Source organism: Bufo gargarizans, chromosome 1 (assembly GCF_014858855.1).
Source record: "Bufo gargarizans isolate SCDJY-AF-19 chromosome 1, ASM1485885v1, whole genome shotgun sequence".
Lineage (NCBI taxonomy): Eukaryota > Metazoa > Chordata > Amphibia > Anura > Bufonidae > Bufo > Bufo gargarizans.
Window position 1 is genome coordinate 274658377 of NC_058080.1, and position 13039 is coordinate 274671415.

Sequence of the window (13039 nt, forward strand, 5' to 3'; positions counted from 1 at the left end):
TGTCTACTGGGAAGTAGATATCCATAGGACCGCTCTGCTCTGCGTTCACGGAGACGCCTGTCGAGGATGGTGACACGTTGCATAAGATCTTCTAGGGTGAGGGGCATGTCACCTCTTGCCAACTCATCCTTCAGTGCTTCGGAAAGGCCGAGACGGAACTGGTTCCTAAGACTGAGATCGTTCCACTCAGTCTCCCGAGCCCACCGCGTATATTCCGCGATAAAATCCTCAACAGGTCGTCTGCCTTGTTTAATGCTCCTGATGGCGGATTCCGCCGTCAGCTGCTTGCTATGGTCTTCATACAAGAGGGCCATGATTGTAAGAAATTGGTGGTAGTTGTCTAGGACGGGGTCCTCCCTCTCCAAGTAGGTATTTGCCCAGGCTCTGGGCTCCCCCCTAAGAAAGGAGATCATAGTGAGGACTTTTATCCGGTCAGTAGGGTAGGTCCTAGGACGAAGCTCAAACATTAATTTGGAAGCATTAATGAAATCTCGGAACTGCTTGCGATCGCCTGAGAATAGTTCCGGAGGACTGACCATTGGCTCAGGTCCCTCCCTTGGGGGGTTTGTGTTCTGTGCGACAAGGTCTCGCAATGTCTGGTTCTCTAGTTGCAGGTTCTGAACATCCTCTGAGAGGTTCTCAACCTTTTGTGAGAGGATGACGATGTGTCGTGCTAGTTCCGCTGGATCCATTGAGGTTCCACTAATATGTAATGCACCGAGCTGTTTTGCGAGGATCTCAACTGCGGAATCGTGTTGCATTAACCAGTGCCCAAGACCCAGAAGGAAAGTGAGGTTATAGATCAGGTTCAGTAGTGGATTCCCAGGCGGCTCTCTCAAACAACTGAGCGGAGAGTTAGGGATCCTGACATCATACACCTGTTCCCTGCTCTGAATGTATTATTAGCGGCGAGATGCCATACGCCCTACAGGTGGATGTAGTAATTCATTTTGATGTAGGCAACAGTTATAGTCCATAAATCTTGTTTTCCATAACACACACCTCACTTGCATAAGTTATACAGAGAACAGAGTGCCTTGAATATTATTGTTTAGTTGGAAGGTACTGATAGTCCAGGTTATATTCAGCCACTGAATTCATTATACTTGCGGTTTGGTAGAGTCCTCAGTAGCGTCCCGGATTGCCAGGGAGGTTAGCGGAGTGAGGAATAAGGTTCCCAGGGGTTCCGGGGTCCGGATCCAATGCCTATGGGGGAGGCTTCTGTAGCAGTATGCACGGTGCACACTCCAAATTAGTGGAACACTGTGCATAGCTGCCACGGGGCTTATATGGGGTAGCTCCGCCCAGTGGGAGGAGTCGCTGTGCTGCAGATGGAACCACCCTGCCGATCGTTACACCAGCACAGGAGGTGTTGGCAATGCTGGTCTTATGATGCAGGTGGTACTCCTGTTTTCAGGGGGGGCGCAGCTTCATTTGTGCTCCCCAACCCCTCCAGCAGATTACCAGCGGGCTAAAAACGCCGGCCCTCAATGCATGTGCCCGTTTAAATTCATTGCAGCTATACATAGGCTGTTTTTATTTTTAAAAATTTTTTTTTTTTAAATTACTGCATCATAATACCAGAATTTGCGGTCTAGGTGCAGGGGATGTTTTTACTTTACTGTTTTAAGACAGCGGGTTTTCGTTTCTGTCTCAATTTGCTTCTGTCTCCTGGTCTTTCCGTTTTTCTGGGTCCCTGGGTCGCCCAGGTTGTCAATGTTCCTGGATCGCCCAGGTTGTCAATGTTCCTGGATCGCCCAGGTTGTCAATGTTCCTGGATCGCCCAGGTTGTCAGTGTTCCTGGATCGCCCAGGTTGTCAGTGTTCCTGGATCGCCCAGGTTGTCAATGTTCCTGGATCGCCCAGGTTGTCAATGTTCCTGGATCGCCCAGGTTGTCAATGTTCCTGGATCGCCCAGGTTGTCAATGTTCCTGGATCACCCAGGTTGTCAATATTCCTGGATCGCCCAGGTTGTCAATATTCCTGGATCGCCCAGGTTGTCAATGTTCCCGGATCGCCCAGGTTGTCAATGTTCCTGGATCGCCCAGGTTGTCAATGTTCCTGGATCGCCCAGGTTGTCAATGTTCCTGGATCGCCCAGGTTGTCAATGTTCCTGGATCGCCCAGGTTGTCAATGTTCCTGGATCGCCCAGGTTGTCAATGTTCCTGGTTCGCCCAGGTTGTCAATGTTCCTGGATCGCCCAGGTTGTCAATGTTCCTGGATCGCCCAGGTTGTCAATGTTCCTGGATCGCCCAGGTTGTCAATGTTCCTGGATCGCCCAGGTTGTCAATGTTCCTGGATCGCCCAGGTTGTCAATGTTCCTGGATCGCCCAGGTTGTCAATGTTCCTGGATCGCCCAGGTTGTCAATGTTCCTGGATTGCCCAGGTTGTCAATGTTCCTGGATCGCCCAGGTTTTGTCTCCGTTTTTCTTAGGGTTTTACATCTATTCTGATGTCGGTTGTTCCTTCCTTTAGATTGGGCAGTTGTTATTTTTCATTCCTCTCCTTCGTGTCATCTAGGAATTTCGAGGCAATTTCAGGTAAGTCGGCTCAGAGACGATCACTGAGGCAGGGTTAACTGTCAGTTTGATACTCAAGTCTGTTCTTTTTATTAGTTCCTCTCAAACGATTGGGGTTTGTTTTTGGAAATCATCTTTTCAAATCTGTTTGCATTTCGTCAGGTAGGTGCTTCCGCTGGTCACTTTCACGCTTTAGTCTCTCACTTTCTTTCGGCCGCTATCACCGCTTCCGTCTGTGCTTTCTTGTTTCCGGCAGATATAAATTCCCCTTTTTTTCCCAGGTCATCATGTCTCACATATCCGATATGGAGGACAACCTCTCCATGCCAGGATCATCTGTCTCGGGGCATTATAGCAGCACATCATTAAGGAGTTGGACTGTGCCAAAGTTGCTTGCCGAACTCAATCGCAGGGGGATTCGGCATCCCGCGACTGCCCGCAAGGCCGAATTATACCGGCTCCTGATGACCACTCCGGGTCCGACAGCTGAGCGGTCCAATAACGACTCCGTCCGGCTGGCACTAGCCCAGATCCAGTCGTCCATCGCCGGACTCGTCAGCTCAGTCACGGACATTCAGAATAGGGTCGCGGTTTTAGAAACCAGGCCAGCCTCAGTCATTCCTGCCATCCCTCCGGACGTTGCAGGTAGGCCTTCTACCACCCCCCAGATTGCTCCTTCCCATTTCGTTCCGGAGCACATCAAGGATATCCTGGCAGGCAAGGATGTTAATTTGGCATCCATTTTGATTGCCTCCCAGGATATTTCCGAAAACCGGGTGATTAATTGCGGAGAGGTTTCCGTGGTGTTGAAGGCCAAGGATGCTCGGCTAAACAGGAAGTTGTCGGTTTCCGAGTTTGTCCTGGCCTTCAGCCTCTACAGGGACGTACTGTGCTCCGCTCACCCCAATCGCAGGGAAGAATTAGACACCTACTTGTACCGGATTACGGATTTGGGGCACAAGTACGGCGGCTCGGCATTTTACGACTATCACCGTTCGTTTTCTGCCAAAGCCGCCGCGGCCCTGAATCAATTTCAGTTCATGTCCAACTGGGCAGACTTGGACATGGAGTTATTTTGCCGGCACTTCGCAGGTCTGAAGGCTCCTCTGTGTGCCATCTGCCAATCCATCTTTCATTCCACGGAATGGTGCCCTAATCCGGTGCAAGATCCTCAGTCAGCACCCACTCCAGGTCCTTCCGGATCCGCAGGCCTATTGTGTACCTTGGCAGTAGCCAGGTGTGCAATAACTTTAATGCCAAGGGCTGTGCTTTCAACGCGTGCCGAGCACTGCACATCTGCTCCCTTTGTTTTCGGGCTCACCCTCGTCCTTCTTGTCCCAGGAAGTCAGCCAGGGACTCCTGACTAGCCGACCTCAACTTGGAATTGCTGGCTGCACTCCTGCAGGGCCACCCAGATCGTTCCTTTGTCACCTTCTTATTGGATGGGTGCAGAGAGGGGTTTCACACCGGCATTATCACGCGCCCCCAGGGCTGCTGGATGGGCCCCAATCTGCTATCCGCCTCCAGTGACCCTGAGGCGGTGACCACCCTCATTCAGGCAGAGATCGACAAAGGGTTCGTCATTGGTCCCTTCCTTAAGATCCCGTTCCAGTCGTGGCGCATCAACCCTATCGGCCTGGTCACGAAGTTATCATCAAATAAAAAACGTCTCATTTATGATCTCTCCGCGCCTCATATGTCCTCCATCCCCAGTCTCAATTCACTCATTCTGTCTGAGGAAGATTCCATGCAGTATTCCTCAGTTGACGAGGCCATCCAGTACATTCTTCAAGCAGGTGTTGGGGCTTGGTTGGCCAAGGTAGACATTGCCGATGCTTTCAAGCTGCTTCCAATACACCCGCAGCTTTGGAAGTACTACGGCATCCAGTGGGCAGATAAATTTTACTTTGCCAACCGGCTTACTTTTGGCTCCAAGTGCAGCCCTTGGCTTTTTGAACAACTTGCCAAAGCCCTGCACTGGATTCTCAACCATCACGGTGGCTTATCCATGGTCGTTCACTACTTGGACGACTTTCTCCTCATTGAAAGGCCCAGTCAGGTCCCTTCCATTCCCCAGTCACTTCTGGATATTTTTTCTCGACTCCAGGTCCCCGTGGCCACGGCCAAGACTGAGGGTCCGGCCACCACAGTCACCTTCCTGGGCATCATCCTAGATACCGTTAAAATGGAGGCTAGCCTCCCCAGCGAGAAGTTGCTCAGGATTCGCTCAGCCATCTCCCGGGCAGTTCAGTCTCACTCACTGACCAGGGCGGAGCTCCAATCCTTGCTGGGGATGCTCAATTTCGCCTCCAGAATTATGCCCCAAGGCAGGACCTTCCTTTCCAGGTTGCTATGTCTCCTGCCCTCTGCCCTGGAGCAAGATTCTGTCGTCCATTTGGACAGCCAGGCCATTGCAGATCTCGACATGTGGAGCAGTTTTCTCTCTGGCTGGAATGGCATTTCTTTGTTCGTTCCGCAGTGGGATTCCTCTTCCCCCATGGTTTTCTCTGACGCCACTGGTTCCTCCGGGTTCGCTGCCATTTTCAGGTCTCATTGGCTGGCTGCCGGATGGCCGCCAGAATTAGCCTCAGACTCTGCAGCCCTAAAATCCTCCCCCCTTTTGGAACTTTACCCCATTGTGGCGGCTGCTCAGGTCTGGGGTCACCACTGGTCCAACACTTCGGTGACGTTCATTACAGATAGTCAGACCTTGGTAGACATCGTCAACAAGGGCAGGGCCCAGTCCCCCAGGATTATGGCGTTGTTGCGCAAGCTAGTGTGGTTATCCCTTCATCACAATTTCCACATGCGCTGCGTACACATCCCAGGCGAACAGAATAGGGCTGCGGACGCGCTTTCCCGTGCTAATTTTGCAATTTTCTTCCAGGAAATGCCCGACGCGGATCGGTCAGGCACGCCGGTGCCCCAATTCAGCACCCTCGTTCTGGTTTAGATTCACTCTTAGAGGAGGCCAAGGGTCTGGTCACCAAATCGTTGTCACGCAATACGGCGAGAAATTATCAGGCTGGCCTAAGAGCGTTTGATAAATTCTCTAAGAGTCATCCGAGGGGTCAACACTCCGAAATCTCCTACATCATGGCCTTCCTGGCCTATTGTCACTCGCATCTCTCTCTGTCGTATGGTACCATCAGACTTTATTTAGCCGGACTTCAACATCATGCCATGCTGGCCACTCCTCATCACAGGTCCTTTTTTTCCGTCCAAGCTATTAAAGCCACCCTTCGGGGCATTCAAAAGGAGGGGAAGGGGTCCGTGAGCCATAGGCAACCAGTGTCCAGCAAATTGTTCAGGGATCTCTCCTCGACATTGGATGGTAATCCTTTTGGGCCCTCCATTAGCCTGATTCTGAAAGCGGCCATGTTTCTCACTTTTTATGGGTTCCTCCGGCCCGGAGAGGTTTTGGCCGGTCCAAATCGTACAAACCATCCTCTGAAGCAACATCTGTCATGGGGCCAGGGCCATTACACACTCTCCCTACCCTCTACCAAAACCAATCAGACGGGTCCCCCCACTCAAGTTAAGTTCTACCCAACTTTGAACAAATGGTGCCCCGTTCAAGTGCTGCATCAACTGACGGCACTCACCCGAGGTTCATTGCCTGATAGCCCACTCTTACCGCATGCAGGCAAGCCGCTCAGCACCTCTCAGTTTATCTCTTATATCCGCGCCCTCGCCCAGGGACTAGGCTATGACCCCAAGGTAATTTCAGGGCACTCTTTTCGTATAGGGGCAGCCTCTGCCGCTTCTCGACATCGGTGCCGGCCCACGTCATCCGGTCCATGGGGCGGTGGCGGTCCTCCTGCTTTACCTGGTATATTCCCAATCCTCAAGTCGAGATATCTCACGCCTTCCGATCACTGGCTTTGTAATTTGTAAATAAAAGTGTTGTACCTACCTGTTGTTTTTGCGCCCTTTTCTCACTGGTGTACCCGCGTCCGTGGCTTCCGGCACAACTCAGCCACTATGTTCAGGGCAGGTCTCTCTGCGTACGCCGACGTTGTCCTAGCCCTGACCATAAATATATTTTTGTTTGCTGCATGATATTCTAGAAAAACACTTGTCAACCACTTTATAACACAAATATGGCTTCAAAGTTTGGCACACTCCCTGCTTGCGGAAAAGTTTGTGACTTTAGTTGTGAGTTTTCATTCCTGCTTATCACTATTCCGAAGTGGACAGGGATTAGGTGGAGCAGGGCCAGGCATGGCTGGTCCAGCACATTTATCATAATCTACCCTAGGAAAATGTTGAAGACTAAACTGTGCTTGAAGTCTATAGCAGCTCTTTTACTGGTTTAGATTTCAGCTCTGGTGCCCAAATGTAGCAAAATTATTAAGAGATTTACTCCTTTTAATAATTGTGCGAAATCTTCCACTCTTAATAAATGCCCCCTCTATGTCCTTGTAGGTTTTTGACTAGGGTTTCAACAATTTTTATGACTTGCTCAAAAAGAGGGCAAGGATTAGCAGGATATGGCTTGGCATGAAAGAGGCCTAAAGCAATAGTTTGCACACAGATTGCAGCACAATTCTGGTGTAAAATTCTATCTCAAAATAAGCCTATCAATTGTTGGTATAGAGTCAGAGAAAACGGTCTATCCTACAGTGTTCATTTTACAGTGTTTATTTTAGGACATGGTCAAATATCATAGCAAACATCAAAATAGAAGGTTTGAGGCAAACTACTCACCCTGATACCTGACTCTGAGACTTGTCTCTGACACCTGACTTTGATAATTGACCCTGACATCTGAGTTTGACTTTGATGTCTGACTTTCTTCACAGGTCAGGATCAAAGTCAGAATGAGTTATAGATATACTGTGTATTTGCATGCTAAATCACACAGTCAAAGAAAGTCTTTAGTTGACTATAGCCGAGCCTATAGCTCTATGGTATGTACAGTTGCAATGATCGGCATTTTACGTTTCTGAAATACTGATGAAAATTTTTTCATTTTAATTATGTGCAAGAACAATTGCAGCTATAGATGAGCCTTTAGCTCAAAGGTAAGGTTTCTGCCTTGTGAACAGGAGGTTATTGAGTTCAAGACCAAATAGAAACCTAAAAAATATATAATCATATATTAAGACCAGCATTTTAGACACCGAGTCCCTTGCGCTCATGCATGATGTGCCTAAATCCGACCTAAAAATGATAAATGAGACAAGCTGGCTGGCACGCCCCCATTTTTAGACCTGACGTGAGCAGGGAAAATTTCAGATTCTGCCACAAATTCCCTTTGTGACCAAATCTGCAACAGATATACGCCAATTTTTGGTATATTATATATATATATATATATATATATATATAATATATAATTTTTTTAAACCCTAGCTAGGAGACAAATTCAAATGATATTTGACTTTGATATCTAACTTTCTTCATTGGTCAGCATTAGTGTTGGGCAAGCATGCTCGGCCGAACACTGCGTGTGCTCGAGCGCGATGCTCGAGTCTCCTCTCCGTATGTTTTTTGGCTGCTATGGTTTATTGGCTGCTATGCAGCCAATAAACGTGCGGGGAAGTCCTGGCACTCACTGTAATGCCGTAGCCATGTTGGTTTCTGGCATTACAGTGATTGGCTGGCTGAAATGCAGCATCGGGTGCTTTATAGCACCCGATGACATGTAGTTCGGCTCAGTCTTAGTCAGGGCGAGGTGCAGCAGAAGGGACAGATAGTGTAGGGACCCAAAAGGTTTTTTTTTAGGCAGGGTTTAGTGTTGAAAGGTGTTAGAGACCCAAAAGTCCTTTTGAGGACTATTGTTTTATCTGGCTGCAATATACAGTACTGACCAAAAGTTTGGACACACCTTCTCATTCAAAGAGTTTTCTTTATTTTCATGACTATGAAAATTGTAGATTCACCCTGAAGGCATCAAAACTATGAATTAACACATGTGGAATTATATACATAACAAAAAAGTGTGAAACAACTGAAAATATGTCATATTCTAGGTTCTTCAAAGTAGCCACCTTTTGCTTTGATTACTGCTTTGCACACTCTTGGCATTCTCTTGATGAGCTTCAAGAGGTAGTCACCTGAAATGGTCTTCCAACAGTCTTGAAGGAGTTCCCAGATATGCTTAGCACTTGTTGGCCCTTTTGCCTTCACTCTGCGGTCCAGCTCACCCCAAACCATCTTGTTTGGGTTCAGGTCCGGTGACTGTGGAGGCCAGGTCATCTGGCGCAGCACCCCATCACTCTCCTTCATGGTCAAATAGCCCTTACACAGCCAGGAGGTGTGTTTGGGGTCATTGTCCTGTTGAAAAGTAAATGATGGTCCAACAAAACGCAAACTGGATGGAATAGCATGCCGCTGCAAGATGCTGTGGTAGCCATGCTGGTTCAGTATGCCTTCAATTTTGAATAAATCCCCAACAGTGTCACCAGAAAAGCACCCCCACACCATCACACCTCCTCCTCCATGCTTCACGGTGGGAACCAGGCATGTAGAGTCCATCCGTTCACCTTTTCTGCGTCGCACAAAGACACGGTGGTTGGAACCAAAGATCTCAAATTTGGACTCATCAGACCAAAGCACAGATTTCCACTGGTCTAATGTCCATTCTTTGTGTTCTTTAGCCCAAACAAGTCTCTTCTGCTTGTTGCCTGTCCTTAGCAGTGGTTTCCTAGCAGATATTCTACCATGAAGGCCTGATTCACACAGTCTCCTCCTAACAGTTGTTCTAGAGATGTGTCTGCTGCTAGAACTCTGTGTGGCATTGACCTGGTCTCTAATCTGAGCTGCTGTTAACCTGCGATTTCTGAGGCTGGTGACTCGGATGAACTTATCCTCCGCAGCAGAGGTGACTCTTGGTCTTCCTTTCCTGGGGTGTAGTAAAAAGATGTAGGCTACAGCAGCATTTCCATTAACTTCTTTATTCAGGTTTCCAAGGTGCGGTACAAAATAGCAATGTTTCGGCTAGAGATAGCCTTTGTCAAACATAAAACACCGGCGATAGTGTCAACATATATATATTGAAAGACATAAACTCCCACAGGGTTACCCACCCAATCAAAAAACAGGCATGATGTAACAATTTAAAACATGGCCAATCAATGGAGACTCACAATAAAATACCTGTTAATGCAGCAACACCCCTCTAAATCACCTGAGCGGGCCTTCCATAATCACTGTTGCATGTGTCTCGGCGTGCCCATGTAGTGTGCGCGCATGTCCAAGGGCGTCATTGGGAAGCGCCAGACCAAATCTCGCGGACTTCACCTAAGCCCTGCCTTCGGCGTGGGGGTATCCATGGAGACAAGTCAGCGGGGCCATCATACAAAGGGAGGCGTCAGCACTGCCGACGTCATCGTCGTCGTGCATGTCACATGATCGGAGGTCCCGATCACATGACCGCTGTCCATATAAAAGAGATAGAGTGGCATATCAGATCCTGGTCAGCCACCCGGGAAAAGAAAATACAGTGTTGTAAGGGGTGATCATATACAGCTCATAAATCCCATGATTTGAACAGCACAGAAAAATTGCCAAACAGCCATTTTGCAAAAAATGCATCATGCTGTGTTGTGGTAACCCAGGGATACATACATAAAAACGTGGATTAAAATCACAAAAGAAATCGTACCAGATGAGTACCTAGCTGATCCCAGCCACATTGAACTCTAAATTGAGTCCATGTGGTTGCAGAGACCTCAAGGTATATATCCATTTAAGTTATTTTCTCCTGAGAACTGCCTCTCTGTCTCCACCCCTGTGTAAAACACCTACACTGTCTATCACCCTGAAGCGCCATTGGTTGACAGAGTGTCCTGCATCCACAAAATGTTTCGCTACTGGTTTGTCTAAGTTGGCTTTGCGTATTGTGCTTTTATGTTTATTGATCCGCTCACGAATCTCCATTGTAGTCTCACCAACATAGATGAGACTACAAGGACACTGTATTACATATACAACATCTCGGGATCTGCAAGTGTAGTAACCGTTAATCTTGTATTTTTTGCCACTGTAGGGTTGAAAGAAATGGTCACCTTTTTAGAATATTGCTACAGTTGCAACAAGACAAGCATGGAAAGATTCCATTCCTGCGTGGGGCCAAAAGTTTCTGCGTACCGACACTTGAGCCTCCAACATTAGCCTTTACCAGTCTATCGCGCAAATTAGAGTTCCTCTTGTATGCCATTAAAGGAGGGGCACTGAATTCCTTAATGTCCGGCAAACCTCGTTGCAGAATATGCCATTCTTTTCTAAGTATGTGGGCAATATCTCCACTGTCCTGACCATACACTGACACAAAAGGAACTCTATTTGTGGCCTTAGTTCTTAATGATTTGCGTATGGTAGAACCCCTGTCAACCAAAGTGACCTTGTTTCTGGTTCTATCTAGGAGCTTCCTGGGATAGCCTCGTTCCATGAACCTATCACACATGGCATCCACTCTTTGCGTAAAATTGACTTCATCGGATACAATACGCCTGACCCTGAGTAATTGACTCCAACGCAGGGAATCCAACTTCCGACGTGGGTGGTAACTGTCATGTGTGAGAAGGGTGTTCCTATCTGTTGGCTTCTGATGAAGGTTCGTTTTAATTTCACCCCCCACAACATAGACCCGCACATCTAGAAAGTTAAGTTCATCAACTGAGGATGTGACCGTGAAGTGTAGTCCAGTCACACCAGAATTCAGGTGTGAATGGAACTCCTCAAGCTCACTAGTAGTACCAGTCCAGATCATGAAAATGTTGTCGATGTAGCGCCACCAACATAGGACCCTCCCAAAAAATTGGGATTGGTATACTAACTTGTCCTCCACCTCGGCCATGACGATGTTGGCCACATTGGACCCCATGGCCACGCCCCGCCTCTGCTGATAGAAGGTGTCACCGAAAAGGAAGTAATTCCTCCTCAGGACTACCTCCAACAGGCGGAGGACAAATCGGCACACCCCCAGGGAGAGTCCCATGTCGGCAAGGGCCACATCGACGACATTCAGACCATATGTATGGTCAATGGATGTGTACAAAGAAACGACATCAAAACTGACTAACAAAAAGTGCGCTGGGAGCTGTAACTCACATAGTTTGGATAGGAAGTGTCCAGTGTCCTTGACATAGGACAGGGCGGAGGTCGCACGGATCTGCAGAAGCCTGTCAAGAAATATCGAGATGGGATTAAAGACAGAGTTTCTACCCGATACAATCGGACGGCCTGGCGGATGATCCAGTCTTTTGTGAATTTTTGGGAGTATGTATAGCATAGGAGTGACAGGATGGCTTACGTTCAGGTATTAAAACAGCCCATCATCAATGATGGCATTTTGTACCGCCTCCTCCAGTATGACGACCCCGCCCTTGTCATCTGGTTTAATGGTGATACGATCATTGTAACGGATCACCTGGCACCCCGACTGAGTACCTCCGTTTACGGATGCGCCTAGCGTTTTCCTGAGGCTTCCAAGCACTCTGGCAGACACCACAATCACCGAACCAGCATATAAATCCTCTCCCAGCAATGAATGCTGTAGGCAGTTGAATAGGAACCATACAAATAGGTTTTCACTCCTAGCAGTCAAACTGGGACAGCATACCATAAATCCTCCCCCAAGAATGAGACGACACTTCACCTTGAGGTTTAAAACAGGAACTCCCTTTATTTTAACACAAGCATTGATTTATACACATCTTCCAACAAGGTACCACCCACAGCCAATCATATGTATCTACAGTATTTAAACCTTCCCAGCAATTGTACACAAAATCCCCTTCCCTCTGTCTGTAACGCAATAAACAAAACACAATGAGCATTGTCTGAGATGTAATTAACCAACACAATAGCATTGTCTCAGACGTAATCCACAAAATACAATTATCAAACGTAATGGACTAACTTGAACCCTGGCATACACATATACAATGTAACCGAACACATAATAACATACATAGTCTGTAAGACAGCCTGAATGCAATCTGCTACACAGTCTTAAAGGGGCATTGTTCCTAAAAGTCATAACATGGCCATTAAAGTGCCAGTAGCAGCAATATAAAATACCACATGCCCAAATATTGCATTCAAACGTACCAAATCACCAGGGGCCATAGTCAGCAGGTAGGAGGCGGGCAGTCAGGCCTCTACAATGCCCAGTGGCGAGGCGGGTTCCGCCACAATCATCATTTTCCAATGACAAGATGGCATCACGTTCCAATTTGGTAAGATTGTTCCTACCCAAAGAGGAAGGTTTTAAGGTTTCAATCTGCTTGTGTACTATCTGAATGTAAGATTCAACCACATGGTTAGTGTGTGTGTGGGGAGGGGGGGGGGAGAGAGAAATTACTGGGCATCCTGGGTAACCTGAATAAAGAAGTTAATGAAAATGCTGCTGTAGCCTACATCTTTTTACTCAGTTTTACTCATCTTTTCGGCTCAGCTGCTGCATTCCACAACCCGAGCTCTGGTAAACCTGCTTTGTGTGGCGCTCCTAACCCCTGTTTTTTCCTTTCCTGGGGGGATGTCCGCATGTGAGCCAGTTTCTTTGTAGCG